The 21,984-nt window shown below is 43.8% G+C and overlaps 1 long non-coding RNA gene across 1 annotated transcript; it reads left to right on the top strand.

Annotated features, from left to right (window-relative positions):
- The first annotated feature begins 9,837 nt into the window (after positions 1-9,837).
- On the top strand, positions 9,838-21,672 carry LOC128336598 (uncharacterized). The gene is made up of 3 exons (XR_008312010.1): positions 9,838-9,962; positions 11,717-11,852; positions 21,548-21,672. It is a non-coding gene; the product is annotated as an uncharacterized LOC128336598 (long non-coding RNA).
- The last annotated feature ends 312 nt before the right edge of the window (positions 21,673-21,984 follow it).

The following is a 21,984-nucleotide window of genomic DNA, read 5'->3' on the forward strand; positions in this document are numbered from 1 at the left end:
GAGGAAGGGGCGAATGTGGGCCCCTTCCCCCTTGAATCAGTACTTAGAACCAATAGTTACTCGCTGTGGCACTTTTAATGAGTTCTTTGTGGACAAAATCTCTCGTATTCGGGCCGACTTGGATTCAAACTCCACAGTTGTTACAGAGTCTGATGCCGAGGTGTCCAACAGCTCCTCTTATGTGATGTCCCTGGATCAGTTTCAGTTTGTGACTCCCGAGGATGTGGAGGAGTTGCTTGGAATGGTGCGGCCTACCACCTGCCCTCTTGATCCTTGCTTGACATGGCTTATATAGTATCTGGCAGGGAGGCTGTTGTAGAGGGCCTGGTTTTATCAGCTTCAGCTGATAAATTTCTGTCCAAATTTCTTGAGATGAATGACCTCAAAACAGTGGTACATCTGCTGGTAACCTCTAGGCTGGATTACTGCAATGCGCTCTATGTGGGGCAGCCTTTGTACATAGTCCGGAAACTGCAGTTGGTTCAGAATGCAGTAGCCAGGTTGGTCTCTGAGTCATCTAGGAGAGACCATATTACTACTGTGTTGAAGGAGTCACACTGGCTACCGATACATTTCTGGGCAAAATACATGGTGCTGGTCATTACTTATAAAGTCCTAAACAATTTAGGCCCTGGGTATTTAAGAGAACGTCTTCTTCACCATGAACCCCACCACCTGCTACGATCATCTGGAGAGGCTGGCCTGCAGCTGCCACCAACTCATCTGGTGGTTACTCAGGAACAGGCCTTCTCCGTGCAGCCCCTGGACTTTGGAATGCGCTCCCAGTTGAAATATGAACCTCCCCAACTCTGGCAACTTTTTTAAAGGCACTGAAGATACATTTATTCACCTAGGCTTTTAATTAGATTTATAGTTTTAAATAATTTTAATACTGGGTTTTAAATGTGTTTAAGCTTTTAAATGATTTTAATTGTTAATTGATTTAATTAACAATGTGTTTAAGCTTTTAAATGATTTTAATTGTTAATTGATTTAATGTTTTAAATGATTTTAATTGTAAACTGCCCAGAGACGCATGTTTGGGGTGGTATAGAAATATTTTAAATTAAGACATTAATAATAATAATAAAATCAACAATGAGTCCTTAATAGAAGGGTTTCTTTCAGAGGTGCACCTAGGTATTTTTGGAGCCTGGACGTAATATAAAGATCTTTTGCCACCGTTGCCGCAAGATAAACTGCAATGCACAGGGGTTTTTTTTATACCAGAACATATCCATGGAAAGCTGGAAACCTTGGGGGGAGGTGTATTTTTTAGAAGAAATTCTGAATAAGATACTTCCCACTGACTTGCACATGGCATGGACACAGAGGTGCACCTAGGTAATTTTGGAGCCTGGACCTAAAGGCCTTTGAAGGTCCTCCCCACACCCGCTGCAAATTAAGCATCAGGCCCCTACACACACACAAACGCACCATGACACACTCAATATTTTTAAAACATGGGTTCTTGAGGGCGCAAACAGCAACTGAACTCACAAGAATGTAAGAATACAAAAGAGGTATATTTATGCAAATATGCATTAGCACAAACATTTCAACATGCAACTTAACATATTGCGATCCCACATATTTCTTTCCCCACTCCCCCCTCTGTCTCTAAAGTAGAGGTCATGCTCAGCCACCCCGTGCAGCGCGGGCTGGTGGTGTAGTGTGGTGCGGTGTGGTGACCACACCACCCAGCACAGATGAAAGAGGATTTGAGGTCCCAGGGGGAGGGAAGCCCCTGGATTTCTGCTCGGAGGTCCAGGGGTAAGCGCACCTCTGCATGGACAGTCCTGCAAGTTAAATTAGCTGAATGCACTATTTTCCACACCAGAACATGCTCAGGGAAAGCTAGAAACTTATTTTATTTTTTTGAAGAAATCTTTAATAAGACACTTCCCACTGATCTGCACACACCATTTTACATGGACAGTCCTGCCACTTAAACCAGCTGGATGTGCTATTTTTCTTACACCAGAACATGCTCAGAGAAAACTGGAAACCTTTTTCTATAAAACAATAATAAGAAATTATAAATAAGATACTTCCACTGACCTGCACATACCACATTTGGCATGGACAGTCCTGCCACTTAAATTAGCTGAATCCAAAATGTCCCGCCAGGGGCCAGGGTTACTGTGATGCTGGCCTACACCAGGAGACCCAGCGTGTGACACTGAGGGTGCCTGTGGCCCAACCACCCACCAATCATCCCTCATGTGTGGCTGAGGGCCAAGTGGGCCTGACTGCAGCCAGCCCGTGGCTGCCTGCCTCAGCTGCAGCTAAAGCAATAGGTCTAGGCTCAGCCGGGCTGGGCCTCGAGCAGGTGAGACGCCCAAGTCACTTCCGCACGCCTGTGCAGTGACAAGTGCAAGTACCTCTGCTTCCTTTTTTGAAGAGAAAATAAGGCCAGAGACCTGGCAATCATTTTGGTTTGAATGTTTTGGTTTTTTCCCCATTTTCATTTTGGGGCCAGAGTATCTGGCCTCCCAACACAGCTAAATTAATAGAAATAGGATTAAATGTAAATCACTTAAAATGATCCATGATATGCACCACAACAAGCGGCATATTCTCTTACTTCAGTCTGTGGCTACTTGCTGCGACTCACATGATTGAATGTTTTAAGTTATTTTACATTTAGCCTGGTTTTACATTGCTTAAAAAGAAATATGTACATTATGGAAAGGTTTCACTTTCTATAATGCTCACATTTCTTATTTCAAGTAATAAAAAAATCAGCCAAATCTGTTCCCCAAAGACCAAAGTGGGATGGTATACACTTCATCATGTGTAGGAACGGGCTGGGGTTTGGACAATGAGCCGTGAAAGCTAGGGAGGACAAGCAGAACACTATCTAGATGAGAGTGAGCTTCTGTTGCTTACAGTGAACACCAATGGTTCCACAAAGAGACTGAGAGCATTTTCAACTGAGGCTTACATTGATTGTTCCTCATGTCACGTCATGTCATGTCATGTCATGTAAATATAATCTATATTGGCAAGAAACATTATTTCAGATTTCTCTCTTGCATGCCACCTGTCACTAATAACATTTGCACTGCACAAGAGAGGCACACATGTACTTTTTAGTACGGCAGGTGAAAAAGGTCACTTGAAATCTAATGTAGGTCTTCTGATATCCAGGCATGAAAACCAGAAAGATATTGCAGTCAGTCACATGAGGAAAGAGAAGCAGTGTTAGGTAATGTGATAGCAAATACCTTCAAATACTAGGGAGGTGAGTAAATTTCCCCTTTTATTCACTTCCTTGTGAAATCATGTGAAGATACCACAGAATTCTACTCTGCTGTATATCTCACCATAATGCCTTACAAACAATTATTGAGCAGTTATATAAGGGTGGAGGAGGCGGGGATAGTGCTTGCTTTGAGTGCCAAAATGTCTTGCCACTGAATTGCTCACACATACAGCGGCAACATGTTAGGTTGTACACATAGTAGGAGCATGTGAGCATACACTTCCCCACCATGTCTATGGTGGGGCTGCTTCAGAGCAATGCATTAACAACAGGGCCAGCATAACATTTGCTGTGTACTCTGGGCCAAACAAAGGAAAACTACACTGAGGCCCTCAACAGATTGGAATCCATCTGCTTCTTCGTTTGCCAAAGGAGATTGTGAGTTGGCAAAAAGGATTCAATGAGACTAGGCAGCTAGTTACACAGAAAAATGTGGAAGTGCTTATAAGTGCAGTCTTTAGTACTTTTCCATGACAATCTGATAAAGGACTGATTCAGTTGAACACAGCCCCCACTAGCCCCCTACATGCAACGAAGGCATGTACCAGAAACACAGCCACCTTGACATCATAAAAGGACATGCTGATGCGTTTTTGGCACATCCTTTAATTCTGTGTGAGGGGTGTTCACTGGAATTGCCCCTCTACACATGCTCTAAAACCCTGCTTAAACTTCCTGCTATTTTTTAAAGGGGCCTGAAAAGGTCCTATGAATTTCTCACACCACTGGCAACCACCATTTCCCCGCAGAAGCCTCTTTGCAATTACACAATGGGCCTGTTCAGATGAATGGGCTATCGAGTGTGGAGGGGCCCACCCTCCTGGCACGCCTTCTCCGAACCAGATGGAGCAATGGCCAGGGGTGCCTTTGCACAACTTTGGCTAGTATGCCAGCTGCCTCCCTTTCTCAAGGGGTCTGTGGAGGTTCCCCCTCTCCCCACCGACCTCTCAGAAACGGCCCCATTGAGGCATTCTTTGGCCCATTTGGGCCTTTCGCATGGAACGGTGGCCATTTTGGAAGCTGCCGCTCCTGCTCAATGGGCCTTTGCATGCCTGGGCCACGATGTCCTCAGACCGATGTCCTCCTTCTCCGAGAACCTCATTCTCCCCGACAGCCTGGAGCCCCAGACACGCCCCCCACACAGGAGTATAGCAAGGTTGTAGTGGGCCCAGAGACAAGATTTTAAAATGGGCCCCCACCTCACTGAAGCTCAGCTCATGAAGTAAAGAAATCTTAGATGAGGCTGAATAGTGGTAACAAAAAGCATAGTAATACACACACACACCCTACGTGCCACAATAGAACATCATCCTAAATTATTTTTTTTAAGGTTTTGTAAATTGTGGACGATGCAAGTCATTTAATGGTACTGGAAAAAGACATGCTGTTCTGGTAGCTCCAGGTCTTAACACTCACATCAATTTCAGAGGATGAATACAACTGAAGGAAGCCCGGGCAGGTGTGCAGCCTGGGCAGGTGTGCAGCGAGGCAGTGGGTCCCCAGACAACTGTCTCCCCTTGCCCTATTATAGTTACGCCCCTGCCCCCACGTCTGACATCAGATGCGGGAGGCGTGATTTAGCTCAAAAAACGGTTCTGCGTGGCTCTGATTTTGAGCTAAAAATCGGCCAGTGCATCATTCACAGAGCAATCGAAGCAACTCCCCCTGTGGAGTGTTCTCTGGAATGAGAGTTATTACATATATTTGTTAGGGATGTATGAAACGTTTTGGGTACAGAACAATCTGCCTGTTGTGGGTGATTTGTGCTCCAAAACAAATTGCCCGAATTTTGGAGCCAAATGTTTTGTTGTTTCGGACCTCCATTTTGTGGCCATCTCCGTGTAGTCTCCATTTTGTTTTTGACTTCTATTTCATTTTCCCAACCTTCCAAGCTTCAGATCAGATGGATGGGCACAGGACAGGGTGTGTGTGTACTTCTTTGCAACGAAGATTTGTCAGAGCTCAGAGCGGCTCAGAGCAGACAATAGTTTTTAAAAGTTGTTACAGTTCCAGTAGGGATTTAATTTGCCTCCTAGGAGGCAAGGCCATATGTGCACTTGCAACACTGCAGTGATTTGGGAACTCCTCTTTTAAAAATTGTTTTCATTCTTTAGATAGAATATGCCCCGCTATTGTGCTTTACAATCTATGCAGCAATAAGCCAAAGGAGGATCTGAAAATACTCCATCATGTATGGTCTGCTGACTCTACTGAGTCAGGTGTGCAACTGAGATCCCTTCAATGGAAAGTGGGTTTGAACTTCTTAAGTGGACCTTAGGTTACGCTTAATTCAGCAGAAGATTTTGCCTCAGTCCCATTAGCACCCTCCTCATTTTCTCAGGTTTGGTGAAGTCAGAAAACAAGATTTGAATCCAATCAGGGAAACCTTGTCCATACATTATGTACTGGAGATATCATAAAGTCCAAGAATTTTGGCACAAGGTAGAATGGGATATATCTATCTATAACTCTATCTATCAATATCCCTTTCTTCTAACCATTTCACTTTAAGATGTCTTCCATCTGTTTGAGAGCTTTCTAAACATGGCTGTGTGTAGATTCAGTATGCTTCTTGGTGGCAAAGGGGCTGGCATTGTAGCATTGGCAGTCCTATCCGTCTCTTCATATTGACTGATGTGATGGATAGAGAGCATGCTGGAACTCTGCGGGAAAGAAACTATGACTTTCAGCCACTCTGGCTGACATACGGCACAACAGACTGCACAAACCCTGCAACTGCATCCTGCTTAATCCATAACTTTCCATAAATGTACTGTAACTTGTCATAGTTCATAAAAAGCACAATACAGAGGCAATAACTCCTGCTAACTGAGCAAAGAGGCACCTGTTATAGTGGTGATTCTCTTATATTTAGTAGGAGGAGAACAAATGGCCCTATCGAACCCCAGCACAGCACCTTTCCAGGGATGTGCATGAATCACGGTTCAAGCACTTTTGGGGCAGGGGGACTGGGAATTCTAAGAAAAAGGAAAGCAGGTTCTTATCTCCTCTCCACCACCCCATGCAGCTTCCTGCTGGGGCAGTGCACGTCCCTAGAAGCCTGGCACAGTGTCAGCACACACGTGGCTCCCGTGCATGCCTGGACACCATGTGTGTGCTGATGCTATGTGGGCTTCTAGGGATGTGCGCCACCCTAGCAGGAAGTTGCATGGGGTGGCAGAGAGCAGGTAAGGACCTGCTTTCTTTTTTCTTAAAGGTCTACATTAAATTTCCTTTTAGATTGTAAGCCCTTTGGGGAGAGGGAACCATCTTAGTTATTATTTATTTATGTTTCTATGTAAACTGCTTTGAGCACTTTTGTTGAAGTAAGTTGAAGAGACGTAAGTTTTGGGTGGTATAAAAATATGTTAAATAAATAAATAAATATTCATACTAGTTACATCTGCATTGAAGTGTAATGTTCATGCAGTTGCATAGGAGTGCTCTTGCACTAAATGAAAGAATAATGCAAATACAGTTGCTCAATTGATGACCCCTCTTTGCATAACTCTTTTATTCAGTACAACAGCGCTTTTAAACATCTGTATGAACATTATGTTGCAATGCACACTAATGTTGCGTAGACTGTCAGCCAATATTTTTGGGGAGGGGATATTTCTCTTTTTTGTATGGAGTTTTATACATCAGATTAAACTACAGTAGATTAAAAAATTGGCTAATTCTTACACGTTATCAAAGCTGATAACTAATTTAGCAATAAACCAGTTTTGACTTTTCATATGTTATCAGTCTGATGATTTGCCCAAATGCTGAAAGACTGACTCGCTTCACCTATTTCATTTGGCAATCGTTCTTTTAATTTGACCTGGATGGGAAAGAGAACAAAGCAGTCATGTAATGTCTAGGAATTTGTGCAAAAATAATTGTTTGCAGCATGCTCCAAAAATAATGATAGTCATATCAAGATATGCTTATTTTAGCTTGAGTTTTGTTATTTGGTTTGGTTTGGTGTTTTTCTCTTTCTTGCCTGGACTCAATAAGCATTCCACTGAATGTAGCTATCATTAAATAAAATGAATCGGGATTGGATTTGCCTAGGTGTAAAGTTTTTTCCTTGTTTCCTTTAAAGCTTTTTGTAGTTGCTGCTGGAATACTCTGGGAGCCACATCTCTCCATCCAACAAGGATTATCGTGTAGCTTTGACCTCAGAGCCCTGAATAATTGAATTTCAGCTCTGAAGTAAAATGAATGTGGAAGACAAAAAAAATGAGAACACTGCATGAAATGATTTAATCTGTGAGCAATCAAGCCAAACTAATCCATGAATCACTCTGGTGCCTACACGCTACTGGAGATGCAGATAACTACAAAGGGAAGCATTGCACATGCCAGGTGGGAATGAAACTAAAGCAGACTGTTACTGTCCACAACATCAGCCCCAAAGGATATTCTTTTAAAACTGGGAAAAGAAATTGCAGTCCCCTAAACCTCTGTTTCATTTGTACAATGGCCCAAATCTATGTCATAAGATATACACTTGTCCCACCTATGCTGGTCTCTGACCGTAATAAAGGATTGCTGCTGTTGCGTTCGTCCCACAGCAGAACTGTGAATAGTACTGTACTGTTTCCTCCACTAGAATAATGGGCTTCTGAGTGCTCTGCTGAGTCTGAAGATACCCTGGCAGAAATTTGTCGTTGGAATAATGCCCCTGGCCATCCTACTCCCTGACCTCAAGACTCACCCTTCCAAACTTTCCATGCAACTTTGTCCCCCCCAAAATCACTGATGGCATCTTGGCAGTTAAGATCCTGACTGCACATTTGGGAATTGTTCTCATTTTGGTCTTCCACATTCATTTTACTTCTGGAAAGGTCTATATGACCAGACACACCCACATGTTTAGATCTGTAGAAGCTGCTCCCAACCATGTGGGAGCCACTCACAGGTTAATGGCTCCCTTATCGTCGGGAGAACGTTCTAAATGGCACCTGTCCTGGAGGATCACTAATCATGTATGTAGGCCTTCCCTTCACAGCTTTGCATTTGGAATTATATAATAAGGCAGAACAGAAGAACCTCATCAATCCATACTGGATTTGCAGAGAGAGTATCATATGATCTCATCTCAGGTTTTTGCTGTGTTGACCACTCAAATGGCCACTGTACATGCACAGAGGCCACCCGAGTGGTAGCGTAGGGGCAGCCTCTGCATGCAATACTGGGTTGGCCATTGCCAGTTTCCTAAGGGTGCCAAGTGCCAGCAGCGGGTATGTTCTGCATTTTAAAAAAGAAAACCCCCCCCACCAGAATTGGCCCCACTGGCCACTATGGTATATGACTGCTTTTTCACTGGCCCATTATCCCAACTTATTTGCGGGGAAGGGAACTCTGGAAGCACTGCTGCTTTATTCAAATTATATGTTCTTGTGCTAGGTTTTAGCCTGGGGATGGAAATGTTCAGTTCTTGAAGTCACTTAATGCCAGTATGGAACTAGTGCTCCAGGCCACAGAGGACTGCATTTGCCCATATTAATCTGCCAGGGTCCTCAGGTCATCCGAGCCCTTATCTCAGCCCCTCCATTGACACAAATCTGGTTTGCAGGGAACAGGGATAGGGCTTTCCCAGTACTGCTCCCACCATCTTTGGAATGCCTTCCTGGAAGGGCTTCATCAGTCAGTTTTAAAAAGAACTTTAAACCCCTCCCTTTTAAAGAAGCTTTTAAAGACTGGTTTTAATCCTGGCTGCTGTTCTGGTTTTATCTGCTCTGACTTCTATTGTGTTTTAGGATGATTCACTGTCTTTTGTTATTTTTCTTATCTTGGATTTTATGTTCATGTGTTTTCATTGTAAGCCGCCCCGAGCAGCAGTGTGCTGGAGGAATTGGATATAAATATTTCAAACAAACAAACAAAATCTTTGCAGCTGTGTGTGTGGAATGCTACATGCTGCTCTCAAAAATGATATTTGGTGCTGGGTTGAAAGGCCAAGTGGGTAGGGTTGTGCAGAATGTTTGGGTTTGGAACGTTCTAACTCAAAGCAGGCCATTGCAAGTGTTCCGTTCCAGAATGCAAATGCCTGGAATGTTCCACTGGAACAACTGGTTGAGCCAGTTGTTCCGATGGAAGGAGCTCTTCATTTGAAGGGTATTCCATTATGGAATGGAACACTCTCAATGGCTGTTTCGAGTGACAACACTCCGAGCTCAGAATGTTCTGCACATCCCTACAAGGGAGTAAGTGTAGATGAGGACCCTGAATTCCAAAAGCAGCACACATTTCTTTTGAGACTCTCTCTCTCTCCCCCCGCAAACACACACATACACACCCCTACCTGGAAGTGACCATTCTCAGCGGATGCTATCAACAATAAAATCTACAGTGCTTCTGCTGCATATCTGGTGATGTGGCATGTACATTTATTTATGTATTTATTACAATTTATATCTTCAGCTTCCAGCAGGGGGCCTGCCAGCCTCTCAGCTAGCAGTCCCATAGCACAGTGTGTGCAGTCGGCACATTAGCTGACAGTATTCAGTCATCTACCTCACAGGGTCAAAGATCTCTATAGTACTGATTGGGAGGATCTCTGTTGCCATGGAAAACTAGATATTGCAGACATGCTCTGATTAGATATCTCAGTTCCACCTTGAGGTGATGAAATATCTGGATATTTGCTAGAGTTTTGACTGAAGAAGGGAGCTCCTGTGTTATTGAAGAAGAAAGGGAAACAGTGAGTATTTCTTGTTAAAGGTTAGCTGCTTCAGTGTTCTTATGATATTGGCTGATGCACTGCAGTATAATGTGGGCAGTGCAGACCCACCCGCACCACTGTGAGGCTCTAAATCACCCAGCGATGCTGCTGTGCAAGAGTGCAATACCGGCATTGCTGACTCTTGTGCAAGTTCACATTGCACACTATTTTCATTGAGAATAATGAAAGTAGCACCCAACACTCCACACTGAAGGTTTTTGCCAAAGTGGCCCCCACCTAAACATTAGTTAGGATCACTGCACTAGACTATACCCCTACAATGGGCCAGGTCGGGCAATATTTTCCCAGCCTACATAATTAAAAGGGGGACATGTTTAGCATACACTAATTGTGAAGTCTTTTGTTGTGTCCTGATACCCTCCTAGAACCTTCCTTTATCACAAGGCGCGGCTGTTTGACCAAGTGGCAGCTTACACATGCGCCAAATACTAGTTTAAACCAGTATAGTATTTGGTTTGCAGGTGAAGAGCTGCCCACATGAAAAAGGGATGCACTGAGAGGGCATCGAGACATTTATGAACTTTTAATTTCAAGGGCTGGGGGGTATTGTCTGAACCAGCTCTCCCTCTCTCTTTTGAAAAAAGTCGTGGATGGTTATGGAAGGGCATAAGAGTATAAGAACAGCCCTGCTGGATCAGGCCCAAGGCCCATCTAGTCCAGCATCCTGTTTTACACAGTGGCCTACCAGATGCCGCTGGAAGCCTACAAGCAGGAGTTGATGCATGCCCTCTCTCCTGCCATTACTCCCCTGCCAGGGCTGTCTTTAGGGCATGGCAAGCAGGGCGACTGCCCTGGGCCCCGCTCTTTTAACCCCCATTGGAATTAATTGGGGGGGGGGAGCGCACTGGCTGATTTGCCCCAGGCCCCACACCCTGCCAGGGCTCTCTAAGGACAGCCCTGTCCCCTGCAACTGGTATTCAGAGGCATCCTGCCTCTGAGGCTGGAGGTGGCCTATAGCCCTCCGACTTATAGCCACTGATAGACCTTTCATCCATGAAATTATCCAAACCCCTCTTAAAGCCATCCAAACTAGGAGCCAACACCACATCTTGTGGCAGAGAATTTCACAAGTTGATTATGCATTGTGTGAAAAAGTACTTCCATTTGTTGGACCTAAATTTCTTGGCAACCAATTTTATAGGATGACCTCTGGTTCTAGTGCTATTTGTAAGAGAGAGAAATTTCTCTCTGTCCAGTTTCTCTACACCATGCATGATTGTATAGACCTCTATCATGTCTCCTGGCAGTCGTCTTTTTTTCTAAACTAAAAAGCCCCAGGTGTTGTAGCCTTGCCTCATAGGGAAGGTGCTCTAGGTCATGTTCAGTGCCTGGGAGACCCATGTAACAAAAGGTCTCGCAGCCAAATGGATCTCAAACTGGCTGTAGGGTAGTTAACAGAGTAAAATGAATAATAACATAATATAATAACCTATTATTTTAATAATAATAATCTTTGTTAAAACAGCTGAAATCTTAAACAACTAATAAAATAAAATAAGCCAAAGAGAGCAACTACAAGCAGCCAACTCCAGTTATTAGTTTCTAGACATTAGCCAGAAAAGTTGCTCTTTATTATTTCTCCAGATTATACATATAGATATAGCTAGAAAGTGTAAAAGCATTCATTTGGGAGCAAATTTCTTGCAAGTCCTAGAGGGCTCATGTAACTTGGAGGTAACCTTTATCCATGTGTTTCCTTCCTAATCTGCTAGTGTCAACGCACCATGAAAGAAACGGGGTCTATTCTGGGAAACTTCGGAAAAGGAAGCACAGAACCAGCATTTTCCTCATTGGAGCCCTGTAAAATTGTGTCTGTCAATGTCCTAAAGAGGTCGGACCCAGCTTGAGGTAGGAAGTTTGCTGCAAGCAGAAAGATTGTGGAAGGGAAGAGGGAGCGTGGTTGAATGCTGTCAGCTGCAAGAGAACTTCCTGACTCTTGCTTTTTGACTCACTAAAGGGCTTAATTTTTCTCCCGGCCCTTCCAAACCCCAGCCATGTCACCTTCCCAGAGGAGTTTGGCTTTATTTATAATTCAGACAGAACAGCTAGTTATTTGATGACTTTAGGGCCTGCTAACTCCCTTTACTGACACACTTGTGCAGGCCAACAATGCTGATGCCACAGTCTTGCAGTACACTATTAGTGGTCAGGGAAAAGAGTATTTCCTTTTCAGCCTTAGACCAATGATGCTAACCTTTCCAACAAAAAATAGCCATAAATAAATCCAGTTGAAAGCAATGGAATGGAATTTAGTTGCAGTCAACTTGTCCAATTGATTTCAATAGGATTTAGTCAGGACTAATTGTCGGGGAACTGAAGCGGGAGCGAGCAACGAAGAGGGGGATGGTGATGAATTCACCCTGCCTGACTTTGTGGTGCTGCCTCTCCCAGACCCTGCGGGAGTTGCTCCAGCTCCCTCCCTGGTGGGGATTGATTGATTGATTGTTGAATTTATATACCGCCGTTCATTAAAAACAACCCCAAGGTGGTTTACAAAAGTTAAAAAGCATACAATAAAAATGACAATACAATACAAACATACAATAAAAATATTAATTAAAATACTAAGCTAAAAATATAAAACAAATCTAATTTAAAAACTATAAAATACAAGCATAAAAACTATAAATGGGTAAAAACACATAGAAGCAGCAATAGAAACAGTCATGTAAAAGCCTGGGTAAAAAGCCAAGATTTAAGAAGCTTTCTAAAAACTGTGATGGAGTCCGAGGAGCGAATGGCCACTGGGAGAGCATTCCAAAGTCTTGCAAGACCATGCCGCAAGACCATACCAGGGCTCTTGTCTGTGAGGGTAACAGACGAGGCTTGAGAGTCAAGAAGGGAGGCTGCTGTTCCTGGCCAGTGCTCTGAGGCCTTGCGTACCTACCCCTGTTAGCCCCACCACAGCAATGCCTTACACTAATTTTTGCTCGATTGTCCTAAAGACAATCTTGAACAGACAGTACTATTTGGAGTCTGGTGAAGGAATGTAAAAGTACTGACAGCTTCACACAGAGGCTAGGAGGATATACAAGGGAAAGATTCAAGAATTATCTCCCACATTTCAACACTTTGTTCCTCTTAGATGTGAAGAAATTGGAATGCTGCAGCGAGGTAGATACCAAGGAGTGCTGCATCCAGATGGAACAAAGGAGTCATAGATTAGGCCCGATGAACTGTCAATGTTTTTACTGGACTTGTTCCTGCACTCTTCACAGTAGTCCTATAAGTTTGTTTCTATGCAACAAAAGGCTTTCACTTACTAAAATTCTATATATCAGACTGCTGTTAAAAGGTACTGGAGTGGGGCCATTAAAAAGTTGGCAGTGCTGAGACAGAAATAATTTCTTGGAAAGATATGAAGAGTCTGTAGGACTAGGAAGAAGGCAGCTGGCAGCTTTTCTTCTATGTATACAGCCATGGCACAGCGGGGAAGTAATTTGCCTAGGGAGCAAGAGGTTGCTGGTTTGAATTCCCGCTGGTATGTTTCCCAGACTATGGGAAACACCTATATTGGGCAGCAGTGATATAGGAAGATTCTGAAAGGCATAATCTCATACTGCGTTGGAGATGGCAATGGGAAACCCCTCCTCTATTCTACCAAAGAAAACTACATGGCTCTGTGGTCGCCAGGAGTCAACACCGACTCGACGGCGCAGCTTTATCTTTATCTTTACCAACATCCTGGCTAACAAAACACCAGCATTTTTAGTCCAAGAGGCTGTTTCCTTTCCCTTCTGGGAACCCAAACAGCACTTCCACTCATGCAAGAGAGGGTTCCATATTTTTGCCAATTCCATCTTTCAGCTTCAGTCCTCCATGCTGTTTTCAAGGGTCCCCTAACCTGAAGGAATAGCTTTTCAGGGACAGCTGCAGGAAGAAGGAGGCACATAAGCCCCACTCCAAGAATTTGAGTGGTGCTTAGGATCCAGCCCATTGATTATAATCATCCATCAAGCGTATGAAGCAGTTAAAAGTAAGCACTAACATGTTTGCAATCAATGGCTAGTTTAGTTGTAAAAGATAGCTGTGTCATGTTACTTCAGCATAGGAACACATTATGATATTGTTGTAGGCTCTTCTGATAGATCTTTGACAAATATTAACCAGGGGAACTAAATTTCTATTCCACTCCCCCATTTTTTGGCATTCCACCCCTCACATCCTACTACTGTTAACTGTCAAGTACTATGAAAAATAACTTTTCTCTGATCAGCTTATTACAGTAGGACAGGATATATGTATGTAAAAGAATCAGAGTGGGCTGGTTCAGGCATCCTATGGAACCATGGTTTTTTCTTGCCTCCATGTCATATCTCTGAGCCTCAGGAATGTGAACTCCCCTCTCCTCTGCCTATATGAGGCTGCCAGGAATGCTGCTTAAGATTGTAGCTAGAAAGCAGCCAGGATCACTTGCTACATCCAAACCGATTGACCATGGTTTATTCTAACTAACCACCTTGAAATCAATTGAGATTTGAACGCAAAGTTTGAAATGGATTTCAGATCTCCATTTATTTCAAGAAAGCTGGTTAGATTAAACCAAGATCATTGTGCTGAGATATCATGAGTGATCCTAACTTCTTCCTAACTACAATCAGAAGTAGAATTCCTGGGAGGCGTATGCCAAACTAGATGCAATATTAATTATGTTTTTCATCCCTGTACTGCCCTTTTTCTTTGTTAAACAGCTGAGGGTCTGCTGTGTGCGCAGGCAGGGGCGGGTTGACCAAGACGGTGAACACAATTGCAATGTGGGCTTAGAAACTGACAAAGGAGATGGATTGGCACTACAGCAAGTAACAGGTGCTACACACATCCAAAATATTCAACTTCAGATCTTATTCAGGGTTATATATCTGTGCCCTACAGATGCAAGTCATTTTAATGATACAGTAATTAGTGCTCATTGGCAACAGGATTTTTTTCAGTAATAGACAAGTCTGGATATTATTGTGCAGCAGGAGGCAGAGATAATTTGCTAGCATGCACACAAATGTATACAGCTATACAATGAAATATAAATCTTTCCACTCCCTAACCCTACTTATTGTACTAAATTATACTGAGCTCACAAAGTCAGTCAGTCATCCTTTATTGCGGTCATAGACCAGTACTTAGTAAAACATACATACTTACAAAAAACTCAGCATAATAAATCAGACAGATTGTAACGCAATATTGACAGGTTAAAATTAAGACAGTTGTGGTGAACTCCAGATAGATCTTACTGAAAGCCAAAGAGAGGAGAGCACCCTCCATTATAATCATAAAGCAGGAATCACGGGGGTGGGGGGGAAGCAAAACATTATTGAAAAAGAGCTCACAAACAATTGTGCCTAAATTGCTTTTGGCCACCCTGAGGCCACAGCGCTAGAGTCTGCTGAATCAGCATCAAGAAGTGAAGCGGTAGGCCGATGTGCAACTCTACAGAAAATATTGCTACAGGAAAGTAATGGATTTGGGGTGGTGGAGACTGTGTATGGTGGGATGTCAGAACAGTGTATTAAGGCACATAAAATGAATCAAGGAGACAGGGCCCAGCACAAACTGGATTGCTGCAGAACAACAGGATATCTAATTGGCTGGGCATTATCTTTAAAGACTTGTGTTTCTCACTGTTGTTAGATCACTGTCAAGACCACCTTGTGAAATACAGTTCAGAAATTCATCTGCAATACCTCCCTAATGCCCTAGAAGTCTATAAAAGGGCCAAAATGATATTAATCCTCTTCTTTGCCCTTTCTTCTTTGTTAAATAGCAGCTGGGGTGGGGACAGGATTGGGGGATGCTGCAACAGGGAGAAAGGGTTAAAGCCCCCCTCCACCCTCACCGTGGTCCCAATCCTGACCCTCCTGCATCTGTTTACCAAATCAAAAATGAAACTGCAAGGGCAAAAAGCATGATTAACATAACATCTAGATGACAACAACAAACAACAAATATTAGTATACCACTTTTCAACAAAAGTTTCCAAAGCAGTTTACATAGAGAAATAATAAACAAACAAACAAATAAATAAGATGGCTCCCTGTCCCCAAAGGGTTCACAGTCTAAATGGAAATCATAAGATAGACACCAGCAACAGTCACTGGAGATATTGTGCTGGGGGTGGATAGGGCCAGTTACTCTCCCCTGCTATATAAAGAGAATCACCACATTAAAAATGATCCTCTTTGCCCAGTTAGCACAGCCACATGGTCTGTGCTGTTTAATTGAACAGGTGTACAGTAGAAGACATCTCTGCCGTTGAAACTGTGGTGGATAATGTAATAAACTACAGGGAGCTATATCCTAAGAATGTCTTCCATGAATGGATGAAGCGTCTTTCAAACAAACAGAAGGAGATGGGTGATTCTGTGCCCTCAAATACAGTATCTGCTCTTGAGGAGTCATGGGAGCAGATTTTGAGAGTTCAGGGGATTGCTGTGGGAAGGGGTATCAGTGAAAATCAGCCCTTCTTGTGCAAATGGAATTTCTTCTGTTTATGGAGGGAGATCTTAGAACCCAATCTAGAATCTATATCTGTTATTACGTAACTATTGCATTATTGTTTTGTTTTTGCCCCAAAATTACTTATTGTACTTTCCCCATTTTTGAAACCCTGCATTGCATCATTGTACAGTAAGTGAATCCTAATGCTTAAATGATTAGTAGTAATATTACATAAATTGCATTGTGAAGGGAACAGAGAATAAGCTGGCAGATCTAAAAGAGCATAAGAGACACAAAGAAGAAGAGTAAAAGATAGAAGTGATAAGACCCCTGGCAGCTCATACTCTCAGAAATCTGATATGGCTCATATAAAAATCTTACATACAGCTCACTGCCACTTTACATAATCATGGACCTAGCAGTCTCTTCCCTACATATAACCTATGCACCATTAGTCTTAAGGTGTAGATAGGCCCTATTCAGATGTCTATTGGGCAGAAACAGACTTCATGTGGTAGGGGCATATGCAGATACCAGCCATCTTCACCAACACCTAAATGAATATATTTGACAGAGAAAAACCTCTTTTGGTTTAACATGTTATATTAAGGGCCTGCCACATTCACTCATGCTCCAAAATGCCAGAGAATTATGTGTGTGAAGCTTGCAGCCTTAACAGATGTATTATTTAGCCAATGTAGACATGGTACAGTAGTCTAGTCTGTGGTTAGTTCCAGTGTTAATGGAACTGCCCCGGGGTGATTGGTGAACACCCCAAAATTGTGTTCAGGCTTTGTGTGAGGAACTAACGAGCTGGGGTGAAGCAGTTCCACATCAGAATAATTTCTGTGCAAAACTTTGGTTACATAAAAATGAACTAAGAGGTTGAAATTAAAAAACAAACAAAATTTTATTGTAGGGTTACAGTGGAATAAGAAAGTTGGTTAAAGTGATATTACTGCTAAAAATGCATTAAAAGTAGGCTTGAGCCCGAAACATTTCGGCGGCCATTGAAAAGGCCGCCGAAACGTTTCGGGTGGTGGGGGCGATTCGGCGTTTCGGCGCTGGCGGGGGTAGGGCTTTAAGGGCGGGGGAGAGTGTACTCACCCCCCCCGCCGCATTTCCCCCGCCGGCGCTCTCGGAATTAGAAGCCCCTCGGGACGGCAGCGTTCCTCCCTGCCGTCCCGTTGCCCCCGTCGGCCGGAAGTGGCCGGAAGTCCCGTTCGCGCGTGCGCCCGTCGTGCGCGCGCGCGCGGCCGTACGCGCGCGCGCATGACGGGCGCACGCGCAAACGGGACTTCCGGCCACTTCCGGCCGACGGGGGCAACGGGACGGCAGGGAGGAACGCTGCCGTCCCGAGGGGCTTCTAATTCCGAGAGCGCCGGCGGGGGAAATGCGGCGGGGGGGGGTGAGTACACTCTCCCCCGCCCTTAAAGCCCTACCCCCGCCGTGCCGAACAACCTTTCGTGCACATCCCTAATTAAAAGACTAGCCAGATAACTGCAAGGAGGCAATTTAGCTTAGTATGTGAATTAAAATGACTTCCAAACTGGCTAGAGAAAGGAGGCTTGAGAGAAACAGGTTCTTGGATTTAAGAAGGGAGCAGGGATAGAGAGCCCAGAGGGGTGCAGTGATTTATCACACAACCTCATCCTTCCTTTAGTGGTGATCTCCAAGGTGTAAGAACCAAATGATGCACACTGGGAGCCAAATGGAGCACATTGGTTCAAGGAACCAGGGGCAATTATAGCCCAAAATGTGCCCTGGGGCAACATTCCAGTTGCTCTTCTTTCTTGAATAGGGTAGTTCTGGGGAATCGCAAAAGGTTACATTGTCTGTGTTTGCTGTGCTACGCTACAACACAATATTTTGAATTGGTCAAGTGCACCCTGTTATGTGCACCCTGGAGTAATCTCTTAGGTTGGAAGAACCGATTAGACTAATCAGTATTTTAATGAGTACACCTCTGAGTTTCTATCGCCCACTTAGCTCTCTTCTGATAGGCAGGGAGTTGCAGCACAGAGTCTTATCTGGGTTTCCTGCAGAGGTGGTTGGTTTTTGGCTAATTTGAGGCATCTGTGGAGAGGAGGTAGACCAAGAGGGGGTCAATCTTTGTGCAGAGAGAGACCTTGAACAAAAAGCTAACTTTTGTGAGTTAACTTCAGAAGTCTACTTAGGCATTCCCAAACATATGGAAAGGTGTGAGGCTATTTCCCTTTCAGTTCGGCTTTGGCAGCTGCTAAATCTGGGAGTAACTGTCCCACTGCCTGCTAAGTGACTTGTTCCCATGTGCCCATAAACGGAGAGCTCATGATCCCATGAAACTCTTGAGCATGTTAAAAGTGAGAAGAGAACCACATGCCCATGATCTCAGACAAAAGCAGAGAGGCTTCTGGGAGCCCACAGAAGAGCAGTGCTAGCAACACCAGCTTTATCATTAGCTTGAAGCAGAACAGGGCAAGTGGCATGGAAGAACTCCCAGATTTGTCTCTCCACTAGAAACACACACATGGAGTCCATCCAGAGGGAGATCTCTCTGGAGTGCTCTGAATGAAGAAGTCACTGGAGCTTGTAAGGTGACACATCCTTCTATCCCACTCCTGCCGTGGGGATGGGGCTAAGCGAAGTGTGTGTGTGTGTGTGTGTGTGTAGAAAGAGGGGTGGGTGGGAGAGACAGACCGACAGACATCATGTTTTGCAGCTTTTGTATGTGAGACAGTCAGACTGAATGAGGAGTTGAGAGAGACTGATCTGGGAGCTGAATGAAGACACTTTTGGGCTACAGGGATGTCTCTCTGGGAATCTGATATGAGACCTGGCAGGAGGGAATCCTGTTCACCTCCACCTGATGCTCAGCTTGTATATTTGTAAAGAAACCAAATGTTACCAAGATACCAAGGCCACATTCACACGTAACATGAAACCGGAGGTCCCTTCTCCTCTGGTTTCAGGAAATGTATGTCCAAATGTGGGCAACTGGAGTTTAGCGGGACAATGGACCCGCAGTTTCACTCCCCAGACCCCAATTTGATCCTTTGGTATGAATGAAGTTTTGCTGCCTGTATCTCTGGTTTGGCAGTGCCAGCTGGCATCTCAGTTTCCCCCTTCTACAACCGGAGTTGAGGAAGGAAGCTCCTCCCTCGCTCCAGCTGCTGTTGGCTGCTGGGGCTGTCCTTCATTAAAGAGAGAAGCCCCTGCATCCAGGTCCCCCTCTTCTCTGCAGTCAGTGAGACTGCAGAGAGGGAGCTCTCTGTTTCATCCAAATGTGGACAAGAGAGTGGGGGAGGAGGCAAGGAACCACGGGTCAATGTGATCCGCGGTTCCATGTTACATCTGAAGGCGGCCCATAAGTTTCTCTCCAAAGGAACCCCAGGAGTGTTGCCCTGGAACTCCTCATTGCCTGGGAAGTGGGAAGCACAACACTTTTACTTTTTTACTTTTACTTTTCTTGTACGTAAAGGATAGGACTGAACAGTGCAACATGTAAGGTCTCCCTCATGCATGCTGTTATGCATAGTGCTGTCCACTGGTCTGACTACTCTAGCTAAGGTTACCAGCTAAACTAGCAGGAGAAGGAGTAAGGCAGGATGGACTTAAAGAGGAGAGCTGGTCTTGTGGTAGCCAGCATGACTTGTCCCCTTAGCTAAGCAGGGTCCACCCTGGTTGCATATGAAAGGGAGACTAGAAGTGTGAGCACTGAAAGATATTCCCCTCAGGGGATGGAGTCGCTCTGGGAAGAGCAGAAGGTTCCAAGTTCCCTCCCTGGCTTCTCCAAGATAGGGCTGAGAGAGATTCCTGCCTGCAACCTTGGAGAAGCCACTGCCAGTCTGTGAAGACAATACTGAGCTAGATAGATCAATGGTCTGACTCAGTATATGGCAGCTTCCTATTTTTTCCTATCCCCCCCCCATGGACTGATAAATGGTGGGCATGCGTCTGTGGTGGGGGGTGTATGTGTGTGTGTGTGTACACTGCAAATAGAGCCTGCACTCCAGAATAATCACCACACAAATACTTAATGCTATTTGCCAACGTCCAAGTTAATTTGTTCAAGGCTATGATCACAGTGTTCACCAGGGGCTAGATATAAAATGTAGTGCTGTTCCTTTCAAAATGCCATCCTAGGCAACTGGCACAGTGCCCATGTAAGCAAATGAAAAATGTCTTGTAGTCTCTTCCTGAAAACGAGGCCACAACAGACAGACTTTGAAACACCCCTTTTTGTATTATTATTAAATATTATTAGCTTATTTATAATATTTTATTATATATGTTTATATTGTGATAAATATTATAATATATGCTTATTTATATTGGCTGACACTCTCTGCAGTGCTAGGACAACAGAAGAAGCAATGGGAACACAAAGAAATTGGAAACTAGCTACGCTTCTTCTGCAGATCAAAAGCAATTTGTGAGGGGCAATTTTCCTGCTCCCTCCTCCCTCCTAAAGGACTATTCACTTGCAGGAATATGTTCCTGAGGGCCACACAGCCCTCAGGGACATGTACTGGTTTTTAGGTGCTTAAGAAATAATCATTTCTATCATTATTATTGTTATTGTTATGGAGGACTATTTTTAAACTGAACAGAAAAAACAAAGGCTGGGTGAAGAACAGGGGTGTTGCTAGGTACTTAAAAGATCTGGGGCTCAGGTTTGCAGCCCCCTCCCTTGATAATTAAACTCAATCATACCTCCCAAGAATAATTCTCTCTCTCTTTATGTGCCTTCTCCGATTGGGGGAGTGGCAACCAGAAAAAGCCATAGATTGTGGTTCCTAAAATCATAGATAATGTCTTCTGTGTCCACTCCTAGCCATTCTTTCAGGTCATCCATCCATCTCTTCTTCCTCCTTCCTCTTGATCTTTTTCCTGCTAGCTTTCCTTCTAGCATTAGTTGTGGTATTTTATAATTTATTCCTCCGAGGATATGTCCACAATACTCTAGCTTACGTCTCTTGATTGTATTATTTGTTTATGTGTTTTTGCTTTTCGAAGTACTTCTTCATTTGTTGTTCTGCTGGTCCATTTAATCTTGAGTATTCTTCTGAGACACCACATCTTAAAGGTTTCCAGTTTTTTTATGTGCTTCTGTCTTGATGGTCCAGGTTTCACATCCATACAGGAGAAGAGACCAGATGTAGCATTTCATCATTCTGATTCTGAGTTGCAAATCTAATTTACTCTTGCAGAAGAAGATCTTCATTTGATTAAATTTTGTTCTTGCTTGTCTTATGCGGTTTCAGATTCCTTTTGTTTGGTCGTTATTATGATAAAGGTTTTTCCTTAGATAACAGTAATTTTCTACTTGATCTAGGTTTTTGTTATTGCATTGTATTTTGAGGGGAATTCTCATTTTATTTATGCACATTATTTTGGTCTTTTTTGCATTTATTTAAAGGCCCAATTCTTTGCTCTTTGTTATTATTCTATGACTAAGTTTTGACTTGTTTTTGTAGGAGCCACATAATGGTTCTGCGGGGAAATGACTTGATTAGCAAGCCGGAGGTTGCCAATTTGAATCCCCGCTGGTATGTTTCCCAGA

This window comes from Hemicordylus capensis, chromosome 1 (genome assembly GCF_027244095.1).
Source record: "Hemicordylus capensis ecotype Gifberg chromosome 1, rHemCap1.1.pri, whole genome shotgun sequence".
In the NCBI taxonomy this organism is placed as follows: Eukaryota; Metazoa; Chordata; class Lepidosauria; order Squamata; family Cordylidae; genus Hemicordylus; species Hemicordylus capensis.